The sequence below is a fragment of the Alnus glutinosa genome, chromosome 13, assembly GCF_958979055.1.
Source record: "Alnus glutinosa chromosome 13, dhAlnGlut1.1, whole genome shotgun sequence".
NCBI lineage: Eukaryota > Viridiplantae > Streptophyta > Magnoliopsida > Fagales > Betulaceae > Alnus > Alnus glutinosa.
Genome location: NC_084898.1, coordinates 11,002,928 through 11,024,733, shown reverse-complemented (window position 1 = coordinate 11,024,733; position 21,806 = coordinate 11,002,928). Strand labels below are relative to the sequence as shown.

At 41.1% G+C, this 21,806-nt stretch overlaps 2 long non-coding RNA genes across 2 annotated transcripts; both read left to right on the top strand.

Moving 5' to 3' along the window:
- Positions 1 to 332: 332 nt before the first annotated feature.
- On the top strand, positions 333 to 2,592 carry LOC133854981 (uncharacterized). The gene is made up of 3 exons (XR_009896899.1): positions 333 to 1,014; positions 1,793 to 1,826; positions 2,390 to 2,592. It is a non-coding gene; the product is annotated as an uncharacterized LOC133854981 (long non-coding RNA).
- Positions 2,593 to 6,173: 3,581 nt separating this feature from the next.
- LOC133854957 (uncharacterized) lies at positions 6,174 to 8,435 on the top strand. Its single transcript, XR_009896893.1, has 3 exons — positions 6,174 to 6,855; positions 7,634 to 7,667; positions 8,233 to 8,435. It is a non-coding gene; the product is annotated as an uncharacterized LOC133854957 (long non-coding RNA).
- Positions 8,436 to 21,806: the final 13,371 nt, after the last annotated feature.

Sequence of the window (21,806 nt, the reverse complement as noted above, 5' to 3'; positions counted from 1 at the left end):
GACGCTCGTTTTGAAGTCCTCTAGGTCCCCTCCAAATTTCATGATGTTTGGACATCTTTAAGGCCATGAAAACATCCGTCAAAAATATGACCCCTGTTCTAGACGGAAATTCACATTATTCATTAATGGGCCATCTTTGGACTTAACCCAACCCATTCCAATTGCTATCCACAAACCCAACCCATCTATCACATGTTATCTTCCTATGATCATGATGATTACATGAGTCATCACCCAACTCAACATGTGAAAGACCTATTTTTATACCTTAAAGAAATGCCATTAATTAATGTGTGTTAGATGATTAAATATGTTAGTAGAGGATATAATGATTCAACACCTAGTACAACATTCCACTACATTTATTCCCTCCCCCTCTTATGATGAAAGAATAAAGGATGTCTAGAATAGAATCTAGAGTAATCATAAAATGAAAGTAGTCTAAACAATATCTTGGTTTAACTTGTCAAAGTAAACCAGAAACTTTGATTGACCAAAACTAAGTCGTAACGAACTCGGATTGAGTTGAACCAAAAAGAGAAAGTGTTCGTCTTGACGTCATCTATCTACCCTCAAAATTTCACAGCGATCGGATTAGATTTGACCATCAAAACATTGTTTGGAGTAAGCTGGCCTCTATTTGGACGAAAATTCATATGTAGCATTATTTAATACTTCCTTTGATTTGGACAACTCATCACCCACTTCCTCTAATGTGTGCACTCATCACCACAAGTGTTGCCCACATCCCACATCTAGAATGCACCACCTTAGTGATGATGAAACCCATGTGCCTTGGAAATAAGGCTAAGATGCACCAATTCCTATCCATTGAATCAAAATGTGTCTACTTGATCCTAACCATTCATTCTCTTATAAATAGAACCAAGGTGGTAGATGCAATGCCCATTAAGCTTCACTCACACACACACCTAAGGCCAAGAGAGAAAATTGTGGGATTTGTGTAGTCTTGTGTTGTTCAAGGCTTGAAGTGTATGCTAGGAAGTATTTTGGGTAAGCTTCTAATCATTAGTTTCATTAATTTGATGATATAGGTTATGATTTCATTACTTGTTATTTGAATTGTTTAAAGACCCAATAAGCTTAAGAGATAAAAAGAAAGTAATATAAACTACTTCTATACTTCATTGTCCTCATGACTTCATGAGTTGATCGTATTTATATTTCCTTTTATATTTTGTTGTCCTCATGACTTTCATGAGTTGATCGTATTTATATTTCCTTTTATATTTTGTTGTCCTCATGACTTTCATGAGTTGATCGTATTTATATTTCCTTTTATATTTCGTTGTCCTCATGACTTTCATGAGTTGATCGTATTTATATTTCCTTTTTACATTTCATTGTCCTCATGACTTCATGAGTTGATCGTATTTATATTTACTTTTATATTTCATTGTCCTCATGACTTTCATGAGTTGATCGTATTTATATTTCCTTTTATATTTCATTGTCCTCATGACTTCCATGAGTTGATCGTATTTATATTTCCTTTTCATTTCATTGTCCTCATGATTCTCATGAGTTGATCGTATTTATTCCTTATTGTCCTTATGATATATTTTAATCCTTCAAGTTCATATTTGGTAGCATTGGTTATATAGCCTCGTCACCAAATCATGAACCAAGGTTTTAAGATTTATTATGAGTGATCGTCTCAAACGTAATGAAGTGATGAATAATAAATATAAAAAGATGAGGGTCTATAAACAATGATTCGTTTGATAGATGATTGATAAATATATTATTGCATGGATGGATTTATATGCAGAAAAGAAGTTTAAAGGAACTACACGAAGAAGAGGGTAAGTATTTCTATACTTACTGAGAACGAAGCTGGTGGATTTTTCCATGATATTGTGTTTATTGTTTTATTTAATTTATTCATTGCATGTGGCCGATCATGCATAGCATGTTGTGTCTAAAATAATATAACGGCTGATGAGATAGCCATCAACAAGCTGATGTAGTAGCTAGGGGAAAGTATGGCTAGTCAGTGGATCCAAGAGGGGTTCATAGTGACCCAAGGGTATCCGAAGACCTAATATATAACTAATGCTGGGACCGGTAGGATTCCAGTAAAAACAGGTAAAACTTTAAGTGGGAGGCAACGGACGTGAACGGGTTCAGATAACCTAGAACGAGAGGTCTGAAGAAAGATGATCATAAAACATCAAACTAAATGGTTACTACGATGCATATTCATACAACCCATACATTTGCATTATACGCGTGGCTATAAAGCCATATCTGCATGTTAAGGAATTTATTAAGTAAATCAGTATTCACCTTATTATTGGAAACAGTGGACTCACTTTGGTTGTTTTGTGTTTTTGTTTCTATATATATATATATTCCGTTAATGCAGGTTAATAGATAAAGACCAGAGCTCAAGAGGTTTTATAGCTAAGGACGCATAGTTTATATTTTGTTTGTAGTCTTCTGTGTTTATAGTATTTTATGTTGACAAGATTGCTAATGATTTATATGTATTCTTTTGTGTCATTATGGACACCTGTTTCCTTGTATTTGTTATAAGTATTTTCTAATGAATATCTAGAGGTATTTAATTTAAAAGCTCTAATGTGTTATTTAATCCAAGTCTGTTGGATAAAAATATATTCCGCTGCGAGAGTTTATCTCTGATGTAGTAACGTCACGTGGAAACCGGAGGTTTCTGCTTACGAATTTGCTGGTTCAAATTCGGGGCGTTACAGAATGGTATCAGAGCAATTGTTCTGCGACCTAGTGAACATTCAGTGTCATACTGTAACTTGGGTAAGTTACAGAATGGTATCAGAGCGGTTTGCTCTGAGGACCGTTAGACTTGACCCTAGATGTCTAAGAATAACACAAGAGCTATAAGTGTAAACCATTTTTATAAAATACTTTGTGTGATGTATTTTAGTGCAGAAACCTTCCACCTTGATGATGATCCTAGCGTAAGGGGATAAGAAACCAGAGGTATGTAAATAGAAGTAATTTCAGAATTAAGATGATTTGATATCTAGTATTATTTTGAGGTATAGTCATAAATGTTTCTTTTTGGAGATATAGATTACAGAATCCAAATGTTTAATCTGTTGAAATAATTTATGGATATTAAGTTAGTAAATTTATAAATCACTCTATAGATATTTCATGTGCTTAGAGATACAACTTTCCCATAACCATAATAAGGATAACCTAAGGATCAGAGATAAATTTTGAGGCTTTGAGGTCTATCCAATTAACCCTAGAATGTAAGGAAAGGTATGCTATGATTAATGAGTATCTATTATTCCAAATCTGGTATCTTTTGAAGATAGGTGTATAAAGCGTAAATTACTAATTTTATATGTTGAGGAAATTAGTTAATCAAATGATTTGATGATTAATGGAGAGATTGTTTTTCCTATGCATCTGATGAACTTTAAGAGAAGTTTATATATTATTGAGGTTTTCTAGAGCTTAAGTTAAATAAAATCTTGATTATGTGATTTATTGATTCTCTTAGAAATCCTTACTTGATGGATAAGTTTATGATTAGCAAATTTAAGTATTGATTGACTGCATAACTAAATTGGAGTAATACTAAGGATTTAATCTAATGAAATTTGAGGATATTAGTAATTATGCAGAAATAAGAATGAAGAACATAGTACCATATAAGAATTACACCTTAGTAAAAGATCGAGTAGAAATCATAGTTCAAAAAGGATTACAGACATATTAGATAATAAGAACGGTGCGTAAAAGAATAATTATTGTCTTAATAAGATGAACTGCTTTTGATTCAAAGAAAAATAGACTTGCAAAACAGGACCTTTTCTGCACCATTCCCAGAGTATTCGGTATGCTTATACCTACAGGTATTTCATAATACTGCAGTTAGTTATTTATTTTTGTAAATAAAGAATTGCTAGATCAAATAGAATACCTGACTAAGTTTCTGGGCGGAAAACCCTGAGGTTTTGGACTACACGCAAGAGGTCCTGGTGTTGTTCTTGGAGACGATTGGTATTCTGCTCCAAATCAGCATACCTCCTTCCCAAGTCTTTCTCATACGAATTTACCACCTTCTTCAGTTTTCTATTTTCTTGCTGTAGAACCCAATTCCTTCGCCTAAAGTCCACATACATTCGCTGCAAAGTCAAGATTTGAACTTTCAACGCTTGAATTTCGTTCCCTCGAACTTGCAGACGGCGAGCCATATTGGAAACCGAAGAAGCACCCTGAATACTGAATGCTAAAGAATCATTGATGGCTTGAGCATCGGTCCTATCAGCCAACAACTTTTCATCTCGAGGAGTCATGATGCCTTGAGCTACAGATGCAGCTACTGCATCACTCAGCATCACAGAGTCATTAGTCAGAAGAGGACCTCTCTGAGATAGGAACAATGGACGCCAAATTTCTGGTACTACAGGCGCAGTATTTAGATCAAAATTATTTTGAGAGGATGAGGAAGCCATTTTTGGAAAAAACTAAGGAAATGATGATACTCCTCAAAAAACCTGAAGGAGAAAAGATAGAAATGAAGCGGTTATTCGAAAGATCTGAAGGAAGAAAAGAGAGCTTAATCAGTAGACAAGACGCGGTCTAATCAACGTCGTTCTAGGCACGACCGCCACTACCACTAGTAGACAGCCCTCGAATCACGAGTTCTTCTCTTTTTCAACTTTCACCCTTTTCACCTTCTCGAATTCCGAATTCACCCAAAGACTTTTTCGGATTCATTGCCGCATTTTTCGCAACTAGCAGTCGTAGAGGAGCATCCCGTGAATGAGCTGGAAGAGCGTTTCACGATACACTGTCGGCACCACTTGCACCGTTTCCTCTCAAATCTCTATAAATTCACCCGACTTCCCTCTTGCAAAGCACACCTTTGGGCTCTCAACCCTTCACACTTTGAGAGCCAAATTTTCCTTCTAATCTGAACTTATCATCGCCTCCTACGAAAGAAGATGTAGTTCGATAACCAAATTTTCAAACCTATAGTTAGAAAAATGCAGCATCACAAACAGATTCATAAACACAGAAGCAAGATTATTCTTGATCATACTATCCAGAAGCAAGATTATTCTTGATCATGCAAGGCCTTCTCTTCCTCCTTGTCAACCTGGACTCTCCTCGCGTCTATCCATAATCCAGTGTTGATAATCTGTGACAGAAGAGAGAGAGCACCACGATATGAGTACCGCACTCATATCCTTTTCGGATTGCTTGCCTCGCCTCCCTCTCCTTCCTGGTTTCCATGTTTCTATTTGGCAAGCTTTCCACCAAGATTATCAGAAAATCATCATCACAAAAGAGAATTGTTGTGCAACAAATTTTCCTATAATGAGAAATAAATGCATTCTCTCCTGCAATCTATACATTAGTTTGATCTGTTATACTTCTTGTTATAATGAGCTTAAAATTCTATATATGATAATTTGTCATACGGTGCTGTATGCTTGTTTATTTTTCATGTTTAATAATTAGATGCTCCACATAAAATCTGTACCACTAGACTTAAGGTTTAGGAATCTAAATCTTCCCTTAATGTAAACTTTATGCGAAGCATAGTTTACGAATTTCGGGGACGAAATTCTGTTAAGGGGGGAGGAATGTAGCGCCCCAGATTTTAAGACATAATTTATAATGGTTTAAATTAATTTTGAAACACTTTTAATAAGGCAAAAGGATAACTATGGTTATTTATGAAAATAAATAATGTATTTCTGTTTTTAGAAGCGTTTATAGTTGCAATTTGATAAAAACTCAAAACAGACTTTAAACTTTGGAATAACGGAAACAGGGTCAAACGAACTCCATTTTGGTCGATTCAAAAACTGAGACGCTCGTTTTGAAGTCCTCTAGGTCCCCTCCAAATTTCATGATGTTTGGACATCTTTAAGGCCATGAAAACATCCGTCAAAAATATGACCCCTGTTCTAGACGGAAATTCACATTATTCATTAATGGGCCATCTTTGGACTTAACCCAACCCATTCCAATTGCTATCCACAAACCCAACCCATCTATCACATGTTATCTTCCTATGATCATGATGATTACATGAGTCATCACCCAACTCAACATGTGAAAGACCTATTTTTATACCTTAAAGAAATGCCATTAATTAATGTGTGTTAGATGATTAAATATGTTAGTAGAGGATATAATGATTCAACACCTAGTACAACATTCCACTACATTTATTCCCTCCCCCTCTTATGATGAAAGAATAAAGGATGTCTAGAATAGAATCTAGAGTAATCATAAAATGAAAGTAGTCTAAACAATATCTTGGTTTAACTTGTCAAAGTAAACCAGAAACTTTGATTGACCAAAACTAAGTCGTAACGAACTCGGATTGAGTTGAACCAAAAAGAGAAAGTGTTCGTCTTGACGTCATCTATCTACCCTCAAAATTTCACAGCGATCGGATTAGATTTGACCATCAAAACATTGTTTGGAGTAAGCTGGCCTCTATTTGGACGAAAATTCATATGTAGCATTATTTAATACTTCCTTTGATTTGGACAACTCATCACCCACTTCCTCTAATGTGTGCACTCATCACCACAAGTGTTGCCCACATCCCACATCTAGAATGCACCACCTTAGTGATGATGAAACCCATGTGCCTTGGAAATAAGGCTAAGATGCACCAATTCCTATCCATTGAATCAAAATGTGTCTACTTGATCCTAACCATTCATTCTCTTATAAATAGAACCAAGGTGGTAGATGCAATGCCCATTAAGCTTCACTCACACACACACCTAAGGCCAAGAGAGAAAATTGTGGGATTTGTGTAGTCTTGTGTTGTTCAAGGCTTGAAGTGTATGCTAGGAAGTATTTTGGGTAAGCTTCTAATCATTAGTTTCATTAATTTGATGATATAGGTTATGATTTCATTACTTGTTATTTGAATTGTTTAAAGACCCAATAAGCTTAAGAGATAAAAAGAAAGTAATATAAACTACTTCTATACTTCATTGTCCTCATGACTTCATGAGTTGATCGTATTTATATTTCCTTTTATATTTTGTTGTCCTCATGACTTTCATGAGTTGATCGTATTTATATTTCCTTTTATATTTTGTTGTCCTCATGACTTTCATGAGTTGATCGTATTTATATTTCCTTTTATATTTCGTTGTCCTCATGACTTTCATGAGTTGATCGTATTTATATTTCCTTTTTACATTTCATTGTCCTCATGACTTCATGAGTTGATCGTATTTATATTTACTTTTATATTTCATTGTCCTCATGACTTTCATGAGTTGATCGTATTTATATTTCCTTTTATATTTCATTGTCCTCATGACTTCCATGAGTTGATCGTATTTATATTTCCTTTTCATTTCATTGTCCTCATGATTCTCATGAGTTGATCGTATTTATTCCTTATTGTCCTTATGATATATTTTAATCCTTCAAGTTCATATTTGGTAGCATTGGTTATATAGCCTCGTCACCAAATCATGAACCAAGGTTTTAAGATTTATTATGAGTGATCGTCTCAAACGTAATGAAGTGATGAATAATAAATATAAAAAGATGAGGGTCTATAAACAATGATTCGTTTGATAGATGATTGATAAATATATTATTGCATGGATGGATTTATATGCAGAAAAGAAGTTTAAAGGAACTACACGAAGAAGAGGGTAAGTATTTCTATACTTACTGAGAACGAAGCTGGTGGATTTTTCCATGATATTGTGTTTATTGTTTTATTTAATTTATTCATTGCATGTGGCCGATCATGCATAGCATGTTGTGTCTAAAATAATATAACGGCTGATGAGATAGCCATCAACAAGCTGATGTAGTAGCTAGGGGAAAGTATGGCTAGTCAGTGGATCCAAGAGGGGTTCATAGTGACCCAAGGGTATCCGAAGACCTAATATATAACTAATGCTGGGACCGGTAGGATTCCAGTAAAAACAGGTAAAACTTTAAGTGGGAGGCAACGGACGTGAACGGGTTCAGATAACCTAGAACGAGAGGTCTGAAGAAAGATGATCATAAAACATCAAACTAAATGGTTACTACGATGCATATTCATACAACCCATACATTTGCATTATACGCGTGGCTATAAAGCCATATCTGCATGTTAAGGAATTTATTAAGTAAATCAGTATTCACCTTATTATTGGAAACAGTGGACTCACTTTGGTTGTTTTGTGTTTTTGTTTCTATATATATATATATATTCCGTTAATGCAGGTTAATAGATAAAGACCAGAGCTCAAGAGGTTTTATAGCTAAGGACGCATAGTTTATATTTTGTTTGTAGTCTTCTGTGTTTATAGTATTTTATGTTGACAAGATTGCTAATGATTTATATGTATTCTTTTGTGTCATTATGGACACCTGTTTCCTTGTATTTGTTATAAGTATTTTCTAATGAATATCTAGAGGTATTTAATTTAAAAGCTCTAATGTGTTATTTAATCCAAGTCTGTTGGATAAAAATATATTCCGCTGCGAGAGTTTATCTCTGATGTAGTAACGTCACGTGGAAACCGGAGGTTTCTGCTTACGAATTTGCTGGTTCAAATTCGGGGCGTTACAATTATTGTGTAATATATATATTTGGTATATATATTTATGGTATTATAATATTATTGGAATAATAATATTAACAATAAAACGAACTAGACTCAAAACGGACTTATATTATAATCTTAATGAATTATACATTGTTAGAACAGATTTCGATCTAGTGCGAAATACTAGAAAAGCCTGCCTCCAAATCTGTAAAGAAAGAAATACAGCGTCGGGGAAACCTGACAATCCCACTCCGATGCTAAAATTAATATTTATGTCAAGTGTATATCAATATATAGTAATTGCAACTTGAATGGTCTCTTTTTTGTACCTGCGTAGTTATGAGGTATTTATAGGTAAAGTGCTGAGAGTGGTCTGATTTTCATTGGACCACGTGTCAGGTTTGCTGGTAGACTGCTTGAATTGTGGGATTATGGGGCAAACCCCTCGATCATTGTGGAGTCGGTTTTTAACTAGCTCTAAATCATGGGGGTTTCGTAGTGCACCCCCCACAATCATTGTGGAGCTGGTCTTCAACTAGTCCCAATAGTCCCGGTCTTAGTAGTGTATCGCTGATCTTGGTGAGCCCAAACCCTCGGCCCATTTGGCAGGCTCGTGACTATTCCCCAACATACATAATGGTAAAGACCCAATGTGAGAATATCTATGAGAAATATCTATGGTAAAAATGTAATTAGTAAGTTTTAAATAAATATCTAAAAATTAACCCAGGTTAAATTAACTAAGAGCACTAGTAGCAGTCTCCCTATATTGGTTCCCTTCCCTATATTTAGGGAAAATTTCATGAAAAACACTAAAAAACCTCCCACAGCAGATGCCCTATATTTAGATAACTTCATTGAGAATCTACAGTAATTCCCAATACATTGGGAGTCACTGTAGACACCCAATCCTTATTTTAATAATAAAAAAAGTATCTCCTCTCTCCTCTCTCCTCTCCGTTTCTTCTTCTTCTCTTCCCTCGTCGAGTTGGACTACCCCACTCTCTCGCTTCTTCGCCAGGCTGACTCCCATCCACGCCGCCGCCACCGCGTGCTCGCTTCTTCACCACTGCCTTCTGCTGCAAGGCCGGGGACTCGCCGATCTCATCCTTCCGCCTTTTCAACAAGTGTAGACCCCAAAATTTATAGCATAATCAGCTAATTGACAACAAAACAACATACATCTCTTTACTTTGCCGCTCCTAAATTTTAAGACAACAAATCCAATCTTTCAGCTCCCATCCCTCTCAGATAAAACCCTAACTCTCCGATCCAAATGCCCAAATTATAATTTCTTTTAGAACACAAAAGGAAAAGCCAAGAGAGCTAATTCCAAATAGGCCCCGACCCACCGTATCTCTTTCCTTTTTTTTTTTTCTTTTTTTTTTTTCCTGAGTCACTGCTATGTGTTGCAAAAGTAGGACAATCCAGGATTAGCCGGAGAATCATTTAGAGTGATTTCTGCCTCACCCATGGGTTTGTCGGTTCGATCTAGTTTTTGTTTTGCTTCTGCTCTGTTTGTGGGATTTGGGAATTTGTTGGCATTCTTCTACGAGTGGAATCAGATTTGTTGGTTTTCATCTATTTTCATCTAGGATTAATCGGAGAAGACGAGAGCAAGAGAGTCTAGAGAGAGAAGATGAGTGAGAGGAAGAAAAGAAATGAATAAAAAAATAAAAGTAGGAAAGAGAAAAAATAATAAAATAAGAATAAAAAATAGTATTTAATTGGTATAATGAAAATTAAGAGAATCTATTATGGGGTGTTCTTTTATAGGGAAATAAAAAATAGTTTTGTTCTAAATATAAGAAAAATGGTTGGGAGACTGTTGCTAGTGCTCTAAGATAAAACTTAACCATTGGTTAATTATAATATCTCAGAATATTTTACTATTAACTCAAGTTAATCTAACTGAGGTAAAAACTAACCATTGATTACAAAATATCAATAGATGTTTTACTAAACTTAATCGGTAAGTTTTCACAAAAAAAAAAAAATATCTCTCTTTTTCTATTTTAAGAAACCCACTGCCATTATGATAATCACGCATTCCTCCTCTCTTATTATTTCTTTTTTCTTCTTTTCTTGAGAGAGAGAAGAGAGTTTGCAAGAGAAGAAGATTCAGGGAGAGGGAGATCCAGTGCCATAGACCAGAAGGGGGACTAGGGTAAAGATGGGATTTTGAAGCGAAGGAACTAAGAAGAAGGAAGATAGAATGGGAAAGAGAGTTGTAGAGAAGCACGTGGCAAGTGGTGAAGTGAAGACGGCTGGGCGTGATCCAGATGGACTAGAGGGTGCGTGGGTTTCCTGGGCTAGCCGGGCTAAGTAAGGTAGGCCGACTATATGGGCCAAAGTTATAAGGTAGTTGGGCTTTGCCCTTTTATGTTATATTTTAATGGGCTATTGGGTTATTTGTATGGGGGAGGCCTATATATATGTTGTCTCTAGGGTTGTAGGAGGTAGCTATGAGAATATTGTCTGCTGTGGCAGTGGAGGTTGGCTTCCTCGAATGAGCCTTTCCCTGTATTTCCATTTCCTCTTGCATCCCACCCCCATGAATGATACTATCAGAAGTTTACTATCTCACTAAATTGCCAGTATCCATTAATTTACTAAAAGAACCCTTCTCCATTTAATTAACCTGTTACAAGTTTGGTATCAGAGCCGCGCTCCTGCCTATGAAAACTCGCTCTGCTGCAATGGCTGAGGATTCCCAGAATTTGGCTAACCTGCAAGGCCAGGTGACCAGCCTTCAACAGGCAGAAACGGCCACCAGGGAGGCTATTGAGCGTTTAACCCAAATGGTCCAATCCCTAATGGATGACCGTGCCAGAAACCCAGAAAAACAACCCTCATCCAGTACCCCCCCTCCAGAAAAACAGCCCTCATCCAGTACCCCCCCTCCACAAACACCACCCCATCACAACTTGCAACCAAACCCCAATCCACCCACCCCTTTTGACGGGGAGACATCGTTCCTTCCAGGCAGCTCCAGCTTTGGGGAGGGAATCAAACCCAAAACTGTTAGGCTTGAATTTCCCCGTTTTGAAGGTGACGATCCGGAGACGTGGTGTTGCCGCGCCGAGCAATTCTTCGACATGTACCACACCCCAGATTCCCAACGCCTTTCCATCTCAGCCTTATGGATGGGAAAGCCTTGGTGTGGTTCCAAGAACTCAAGGCCAGTAATGAGATCAAAACGTGGCCAGATTTTGTTCGGGCCATACAGAGTCGATTTGGCCGAGGTCCCTACGAGACCCCATGGAGACACTCTCCAAGCTTAAGCAGGACGGGTCCTTGGACGATTATAAGAACCACTTTGATATCCTGGCACTTAAGGTCCAGCGCCTCCCTGATGAATACAAGCTCAGTTGTTTCTTAGGGGGACTCAAAAATGAGATCCGGCTGCCGGTCCGGATGTTCAATCCCAAAACCTTGGTGGAAGCTTATTCCCTAGCTCGCATTCAGGAGGAATGTTTGTCCAACTTCACTAAGGGCTTCAGGCCACCGTGGCGACCGACGCCATTCTCTTCAACTAGCCGGAGCATGAGTTCTGACCTTCTGATTGGCGAAGGTAAGGGCCCTCCCGTCCGACCTAATTCCCTGGGTTATACTCGGCCGACTGTTTCCGCCCTGGGCAGACAAGGGACCCCCCCAACCAAGGCCCCTAGTCCAAACCAAGCTCTAGTCCCGGTTCAAAAGATCTCCCAAGCACAGATGGAAGACCGTCGAAAAAGGGGCCTCTACTATTCTTGCGATGCCAAGTGGACCCGCGGCCATGTTTGCGCGGTGCCCAAATTATTCATCATTGAGGCGGTGACCAAGGAGGAGGAAGGGGACGACACCCCGGCTGTCCCCACTGAGGATGACCCGGGCGAATTCTTCCTGGAAGAATTTCCGGAGATTTCGCTGAACGCTATCACTGGAACGCCGAATCCAAAGACCATGAGGATCGTCGGCTTTATTCGACACCACCGGGTGGTTGTCTTAATTGATTCCGAGAGCACCCACAATTTCGTGGACTCCAAATTGGCGGCCTCTCTGGGTATCCACCCTCAGCCCCAAGATGGTATTAAGGTTCAAATTGCCAACGGCCAGGAGGTGGCCAGCCCAGGTCGTTGTCGGGAGGTAGAGGTTAAACTGCCGGGGATCGTTTTCAAAACGGATCTCTTCCTCCTACCTTTGGCGGGTTGTGACGCGGTGTTGGGAGTCCAGTGGCTCCGAACCCTGGGGCCCATTCTCTGGGACTTCTCAGCCCTAACGATGAAGATTATCTGGGCCGGCTCACCCTGCGTGCTACAAGGCCTGAAGCAGGGGCCCAGTGTGGTCTTAGAGGGTGAGGATTCTTTTAAACTTCCCAAGCATGAGAGGAAAGGGTTACTTCTCCAACTTATGGGCCAATCCCAGCTGGGTGCCCAGGCGCTCAATGATGCCCAGGCCCAATTCCCTAGCCCTCTAGCGGCGATTCTTAAGGAATTTGAGGAGGTGTTCAGTGAACCCAAGGGCCTTCCTCCTCCTCGGGCCCACGACCATGCCATTACTTTGCAAGAGGGAGCCCAGCCCGTTTCCGTGAGGCCTTACAGGTATCCGTATTTTCAGAAGGAAGAGATTGAGAGAATAGTCCAAGAGCTACTCGACTCAGGGGTGATCCGACCCAGTCTCAGCCCCTTCTCCTCTCCGGTCTTGCTCGTCAGGAAGGCAGACGGCACTTGGAGAATGTGCATGGACTACCAGGCCCTCAACAAGGTGACCGTAAAAGATAAGTTTCCCATCCCTTTAGTCGATGAGCTACTAGATGAGTTATGGGGATCACGGGTGTTCTCTAAGCTGGACCTACGATCTGGTTATCACCAGATCAGGGTAGTGGAAAGGGACATCCCTAAAACGGCCTTCCGTACCCATTCTGGACACTACGAATTTCTGGTTATACCATTCGGCTTAACCAATGCACCCTCCACTTTCCAGAGCTTGATGAACCACATATTTAAGCCATACTTGAGAAAATTCGTCCTAGTTTTTTTTGACGACATACTCATTTACAGTAGGGACATGGCTGCACACTTAGACCACCTCACTATGGCCCTGACTCTTCTCAAGCACCACTGCTTATTTGCCAAAATGTCTAAGTGTATATTCGGATGCCTTGAGGTAGAGTACCTGGGCCATATCATTTCAGCCCAAGGGGTTCGCGCCGATCCCGGAAAAATACAAGCTATGCTCGAGTGGCCGCCCCCCAAAACTACCAAGGCCCTCCGGGGGTTTCTAGGGCTCACGGGCTACTATCGGAAGTTCATCAAGGGCTACGGGACAATCGCCGCCCCCCTAACTGCCTTATTGCAGCACAATTCCTTCATCTGGACAAGCACAGCCAGTGAAGCCTTTCAAAAGCTCAAGAGGGCCGTCACCCAAACTCCAGTTCTAGCCCTACCTAATTTTTCTCAGCCATTTCTAATCGAGTGTGATGCCAGCGGGATTGGCATCGGGGCGGTCCTAATGCAGGGTAACCGGCCGATAGCCTTCTTAAGTAAGGCGCTAAAAGGGAAGGCGCTGCATATGTCTGTTTACGAAAAGGAGCTCTTCGCCTTGGTCACTGCCATTCAGAAGTGGCGACCCTACTTGCTTGGAAAACCCTTTGTAGTACGGACGGATCAGCAGAGTTTGAAGTTCCTCCTAGAACAGAGGATCGGCACTCCATTTCAACAAAAATGGATAGCCAAACTACTAGGATATGACTTTGTGGTCGAATGCAAAAAAGGGAAAGAAAATAGAGTGGCGGACGCCCTATCTCGGAAGGAAGGGTGGGAGGAGGACGGCTCACTAGCTCTCCTATCTATTCCCATAGCCGAGTGGGTGGAAGATCTGAATCACCAGTACACTACGGATGCCGAGCTCCAGCAGCTCTGGGAGAAATGGCACAATAATGAGCTTGATACCAGGAAGTTCTCGGTCAGGGATGGCATTTTACTCTACAAACAGAAGATCATGCTAGGACACTCCCCACGGATCAAGGCCCAGGTCCTGCAATTTGTCCACAGTGACCCTATGGCAGGGCACTCTGGGTACGATAAGACCCTCCAACGGGCAAGGCGCGATTTTTACTGGAAGGGTATGAGAAAGGAGATAAAACGATTCATCCGTGAGTGCGATGTATGCCAGCAGAACAAGCATGACAACACTCGACCAGCCGGGCTTCTCCAACCTCTTCCAGTGCCCACCAGAATATGGACGGACATAACTATGGACTTTATCGAAGGTCTACCCCTGTCACAAGGCCAGTCGGTCATCCTTGTAGTGGTTGATAGACTCTCCAAGTACAGCCATTTCACGGCGCTATCTCATCCCTATACGGCAGCTAAGGTCGCCCAGCTCTTCATACACCATGTTTTCAAGCTACACGGGATGCCCCAGTCTATTGTGTCAGACCGGGACCCCACCTTTACCAGTCAATTTTGGAGGGAACTGTTCAGGCTGCAGGGTACTTCCCTAAAGCTTAGCACCAGCTATCACCCACAGACCGACGGACAAACTGAGGTGGTTAACAAGAGCCTTGAAAACTACCTACGTTGTTTCACACAAGACACCCCCAAGGACTGGACTCACTGGTTGCCATGGGCCGAGTACTGGTATAACACCTCGTGGCACTCGTCCATTCGAATGACTCCCTACGAGGCAGTCTACGGCGTTCCTCCACCGAGACTCCTCAGCTATGTTTCCGGGACCACCCGGGTGGAAGCGGTGGACGAAGTGCTCCGCAATCGAGAGCAAATCATCCGCCTCCTCCAACATAACATCAAGCAAGCTCAACAGAGAATGAAAAAGTATGCAGATTTGCGTCGATCGGAACGAGAATTTGAAGTGGGTCAAGAGGTTTACCTGAGACTTCAACCCTACCGGCAGACCACGGTGGCCCACCGCCGTGCCTTGAAACTCTCACCGAGATTCTATGGGCCGTTTCGAGTGCTCCGCCGAGTCGGCCAAGTGGCGTACGAACTCGATCTACCACCGGAAGCCCGTATCCACCCGGTGTTTCATGTCTCCCAACTGAAGGCCAAGTTGGGATCTTCCGCTATAGCGCTGCCCAAGCTTCCCCCAGTCAACGCTAAGGGGATTCTCCAACCGGAACCCGTCGAGGTGCTGGGCCGCCGCTCCCGACCGAAGGATAATCGCCCTCTCATCGAAATCTTGGTTCGATGGGAAGGCCAATCGGTTGACGACGCCACTTGGGAAGAGTTCCACCGGCTGAGGGACGCTTTTCCACACCTTGTGGGCAAGGTGTTCTGAACCGGGGGGTATTGCCATAGACCAGAAGGGGGACTAGGGTAAAGATGGGATTTTGAAGCGAAGGAACTAAGAAGAAGGAAGATAGAATGGGAAAGAGAGTTGTAGAGAAGCACGTGGCAAGTGGTGAAGTGAAGACGGCTGGGCGTGATCCAGATGGACTAGAGGGTGCGTGGGTTTCCTGGGCTAGCCGGGCTAAGTAAGGTAGGCCGACTATATGGGCCAAAGTTATAAGGTAGTTGGGCTTTGCCCTTTTATGTTATATTTTAATGGGCTATTGGGTTATTTGTATGGGGGAGGCCTATATATATGTTGTCTCTAGGGTTGTAGGAGGTAGCTATGAGAATATTGTCTGCTGTGGCAGTGGAGGTTGGCTTCCTCGAATGAGCCTTTCCCTGTATTTCCATTTCCTCTTGCATCCCACCCCCATGAATGATACTATCAGAAGTTTACTATCTCACTAAATTGCCAGTATCCATTAATTTACTAAAAGAACCCTTCTCCATTTAATTAACCTGTTACATCTAGAGAGAGGGAAACAGAAAGATCAAGAGTGAGAGATGAGGGAGACGGAGAGACAGAGATCAAGACTGACGGAGAGAGTAGAGGGCCCGATTTCGGCCAATCTTCCTGTGAAACCCGGAGAAGACCCGTGACCCGTCGAACCAAGAGGGAGACCCGATCTTCCATGATCATCGGAGGATGCAATTTTCGGCGAAATCAGGGATGATTTCCGCCGATTAGTGATGCCGGGTCGTTCACTGCCGATTCCACCAATTTTTCCGGTGGATTTCTGAGAAATCCCCAATGTGAGTAAATTCTCTTGTGATTTCATTTGAGTAATCGGTTTATTATTGTTGATTTTCGATTGGTTGGATTTCTTCTTGTTATTGGGGCTGTCCGATTGCTTGTGATATCCTGGTTGAGTCATTTTGATGATTTGGGGATTATTGTAGTTTTGGGTTCCCTGATTTTGGTTAGCCGATTTGTGTGCTTTAGCCGTGAGTGTGTGTTTGTGTTGATGGATTTTGTGGATTGGACTGTGAGATGGCCGAGAGGCTGCTGAGTTGGGTGTATAGATTTGATTGTGTCCAATTATTAATGGTTTCGGGTGTTGGATTTCTTGTTTGGCCGAATGGTTTTTGTGTTGAAAATTGGTTCTTCTTCCATTGTGATGTTCGGCCGGTTGCTGTGATGCTTATATAAAATTGGGTGTTATGGATTTAAGGTTGGATAGTGTCCTGACCGTGTGATGTTTTGATGTTAGATGATGGGAGGATTCTTGGCAATTTGATGTTTGGCTGATTAAGTTGATAAGTGTAGAGTTTGTTGATTTTATGATTATAAGTTTTGTTATTGAATTTAGTTGTGTTGAAGATCGGACCGATTGTGTTGATAGGATGATTTTGGTGTATTTGCTATGTGTTGGCCGCGTTCTCTGTTTTGCTTGGTTAACCGATTATATTGATTGAAAGCTTGTTGTTTAAAGATTTCCTGACCTTTGATGAAGATTAGGTATGGGTTTTGAAATTATGTGTTAACCTTGTTATGTTCTGAAATTGAGTTTTCAATAAAATGTAAAATATGACTTTTGGGGGATTTTGATGTTCTGTTATTATTGTAAATTAATAGTTTTTAAAGAGGTTTGCTAACTAGGTTTTAATTTGGAATAGGAACAGAATATGTGGAAAAATGGGTTAAGTATTATTTGATGATTTTGGGATTTATGAGAAAATACATATGAGTGTTGATTAATAAATATAAAATGATTTTTCAATTAAAAAGATGATTGTTCCTATGTATATATTTATGTGTGATTGAGGTTCATGTTTAGTTATGAATTTCTAAAAAGTAATGATATTGACTTTCTATGCACATATATATGTATTTGATACAGATGATGAACTGAGACAGCGCAAAAGGGCTGTAAGTATAAAATACTTACTGAGGGTAGTACTGAATTTCAATAGTGTTATGTTTATGTTTTATTTTAATTGGATGCGTGTGAATAATTATTGCATACTGTGAATAATAAATCTATACTAGGTTTACAAATTGCTAATGTTAGTTTGCTCCGGAGAAAGCGGAGGGCGATTTTTTTCTGTCTAGATTTCTGCTGTAGTCTAGAGGTGAAAGTTGTTTTTTCAGATCCTATGGAGGGTTGTGAAGCTGGATTGGGTTCAAGAGTTTTGGTGTCAGGTCTTGTTTGAAGGTAATCTCAAATAATCTGTGATGGCGGAGGATCTATGGAAGTTATGGCAAAAATTTTCACTCTCGGAGGAGGAGAGTTTGATAGTGGAAACTACGGACCAGGTTCTACCTGGTGCTGCAAATCGCGGCAAGGCGTGTCTGATCGGAAAGCTCTTCGCCGATCGTCCTATCAGTAAGGATGCTTTAAAATCCGCCTTGGTTCGGGGATGGAAATTATCGGGAAAAACAGTGTTCAAGGCACTGGGCGACAATATTTTCTTGATAAAATTTGAAAACGAATGGGATAAGTCAAGAGTGCTTGAATTCCGTCCCTGGATATTTGAAGGAAATCTGTTATCAGTGGAGGAATACAACGGAGCCATAGCCCCGGCGAGAATGGCGTTCGTGAAAGCGTCTTTTTGGGTACGTATGCTCCATCTCCCTCTTGCATGCATGTGTGAAACTCTGGGTTTCAAGATAGGGAGTTTGGTTGGTAAGGTGGAAGAAGTTGAGACCGAAGAAGATGGAATGGGCTGGGGGGAATATCTCAGAGTCAGGATAAATTTGGATATCACAAAGCCCCTTGTGTGGGGAAGGGTCTTGAAAATTAATGATGAAACAACTCGGGTTGCCTTTCAATATGAACGACTTCCCAAGTTCTGTTTTTATTGTGGTGTCATCTGGCATGGGGTCGGTGGTTGTGCGGGTCGACAGAGGCCATCTTCTCAGGGAGTGAAAGTGGGGGAGCAGTTCGGTTCGTGGCTCCGAGCTCCCTCGGGGTACAGACGACCAAGATTTTATAGTGGTGGGACTGATCCGATGAATGACGATCCGCCCTTAAAATCTGGCCAGGGGTATGACGACAGAAGTCAGTCGGGGAGACATGTCAGCAAGGAGATCAACAGGTCTACTGAGGTGGGACGGCCCGACTCAAATTCTGCGTAGAATGCAGTTGATCGGAGGTTTGTGCAGTCGTCACTGAATCTACTAGGAGACAATTGCGGGAGGGACAAGATTTCTCATTCTCAGGCGCAAATCCCGGGTGAGATAAGAGGTTTGGAGTTTGAAAAGGGGCAGTTAGAGACGTGTATGGGAGTGCGAAGTGCTGCTGAGTTATCGCCCATGCAGCAGGAAGGTGTTGGTGAACAGTTAGGAGTCCACATGGATGAGGACACGCCTATCCAGAATGTGTCTTCTTTTGGTTCTACTACTGTGGGCTTTGTAGGTCCTACTCTATTCGTCGGTCCACCCCTGGTTACTGATAAAGGAGGCCCAGTTGGCATCGAGCCCAATAATTGGGTGAATGTTCCAATCTCTCAAGAAGGCAGGTTGTCAAATTCAGATAGTCTTTCCCCTCTCTAACCGGTTTCTTCCCCTGTAAAACCGAGAAAGTCCACCACGCCAGAACAGGTAAATAAATGGAAAAGGAAGGTCACATCCTCGGGCATTCGAGCTCCTGCTCCTTCTGGTGGTATTGGAAAACGAAGCACGAAGACTAGAGCAGAAAAGTGGGAGGATGGGCAAGGTTCAGTGAAGCGTGGAAAATGGGCAGAGGTAGCTACAGGTTGTCTATTGGAGGAGGCTGTTGTTCAGCTTCGCCAATCCCCATGAGTTTACTCAGTTGGAATTGCCGGGGGCTTGGGAACCTGGACAGTTCGTGCCCTTTGCCGTTTGGTGAAGGAAAAGAGACTCGATTTGGTTTTTCTGATCGAAACCAAATTAACTTCAACTCGTTTTACTTCTCTAAAAAACAAGTTGGGGTATGAGTGTGTATTTGTGGTTGACAATAAAGGTAAAAGTGGAGGATTGGCTTTGTTTTGGAAAGAGGCTTTCACGTATCAATACAAAATTACAACTCAAGTCACATAAATGCGGAAGTGTATTCTGAAGAACATGATTTTAGTTGGAAGTTTACAGGGTTCTATGGTAATCCGGATGTGGGGAAGAGAAAGGAGTCCTGGGCTCTTTTGAAACACCTTGCAACATTTTCTCCGGAAGCTTGGATTTGTACAGGTGATTTTAATGAAGTTATTGAAGCTTCAGAGAAAAAAGGGGGAGCTAGAAGGCCATGGTATCAGATGATGGATTTTCAAAATGCCTTAGTCCATTGTTGTCTGAGTGACATGGGTTTTTGTGGTCCCAAATTTATGTGGTCGAACAAGAGGGGTGATTATATGTTTACAAAAGAGCGTCTTGACAGAGTGGTGGCAAACAATCTATTTGCTTCTCGGTTTCCTCAGTTGTCGGTGGAGGTTTTAGCTGCCAGGAGTTCAGACCATACACCCTTATGTGTGTGTTTGCATTCGGCTGTGACTAATAGGAGGAGAAGAAGGGATGTGTTTCGATTTGAGGCTTGGTGGCAGCGTAAGGAGGGGTTCTCTCAGGTGGTCCAAAGGGTATGGAAAGAAAAAATTACTACTTGTGGTGCTTGGGCTAGTCTAAAGGAGCATATTTATAAGAGCAAAAATGTTTGTAAACAATGGCGCCAAGTTCACGCTGATCCTACTGATTGTCTGATAACGGAGAAGTCTGCTTTACTAGGCGAATTACAGGGGATGGGCGAAGTTCGGATCAAGAAATCATTAACCATCTACACGAGGAGGTGAATGATTTGATTGAATCGGAAGATTTGAAGTGGAGGCAGCGAGCTCAACAAAACTGGCTTCAATATGGTGATAAAAATTCCAAGTATTTTCACGCTTGTGTGAATCAGCGGAGGAAGTCAAATGCTATAAAACAAGTTCGAAGTCTAGAGGGGGTTATGTGTAGCAGGCAAGAGAATATTGAAGATGCTTTTCTCAAATACTATAAGGACCTTTTTCGGTCTAGCAGATTGGAGGGTGTTAATGATTGTTTGATGGAGATGACATGCAGGGTAACGGATGAGATGAATGCGGCTTTGTTGAAACCATGTACCCTAGAGGAGGTCAGTCTCGCTCTTAAATTTATGGGGCCCCTCAAAGCTTCAGGCCCGAATGGTTTCCCAGCCTCTTTCTATCAACATAATTGGGCTCATATTGGTGAAGAGGTTTGTCTAGCTATCAACAATTTTATTGTTTCGGGTCTGATGGATGAGGATATTAATACTACCAATATTGTGTTAATTCCTAACTTATCAAAAAAAATATTGTGTTAATTCCTAAAAAATCACATCCTATTTCGGTAACTGATTTTCGGCCCATTAGCCTGTGTAACGTTATTTACAAGATTATTTCTAAAGTGTTAGCTAACAGGCTTAAAGTAGTTCTCCCTCATATCATATCTGCAAATCAAAGTGCTTTTATTCCAGGGCGGTTGATTTCAGATAATATTTTAGCGGCTTATGAGACTTTGCATTCCATGCAAACGCGTCATTGGGGGAAAACAGGGTATGTCACTGTGAAACTGGATATGAGTAAGGCTTATGACAGGGTTGAGTAGGATTTTTTGGACTCAATAATGCAACGTATGGGTTTTGCACCAAAATGGAGGGGGTTGATTTGACAATGTATATGCTCAGTTTGGTTCTCCATTCTCATTAACGGACAACAAACTAATCGCTTTCAGTCGACCAGAGGTATTCGACAAGGGGATCCCCTATCTCCGTACCTGTTTATCATTTGTGCGGAGGCCCTAAGTACCATGTTATTCCAAGCTGAAGCTTCAGGATGGTTAACAGGGGTCCCGTCCTCCCCGAGGGGACCTCGTCTAAACCATCTCTTTTTTGCGGATGACAGTTTATTGTTTTGCAGGGCTACTTCTAGGGATTGGCGGAGATTGTCCTTATTGTTAGAGCGTTAT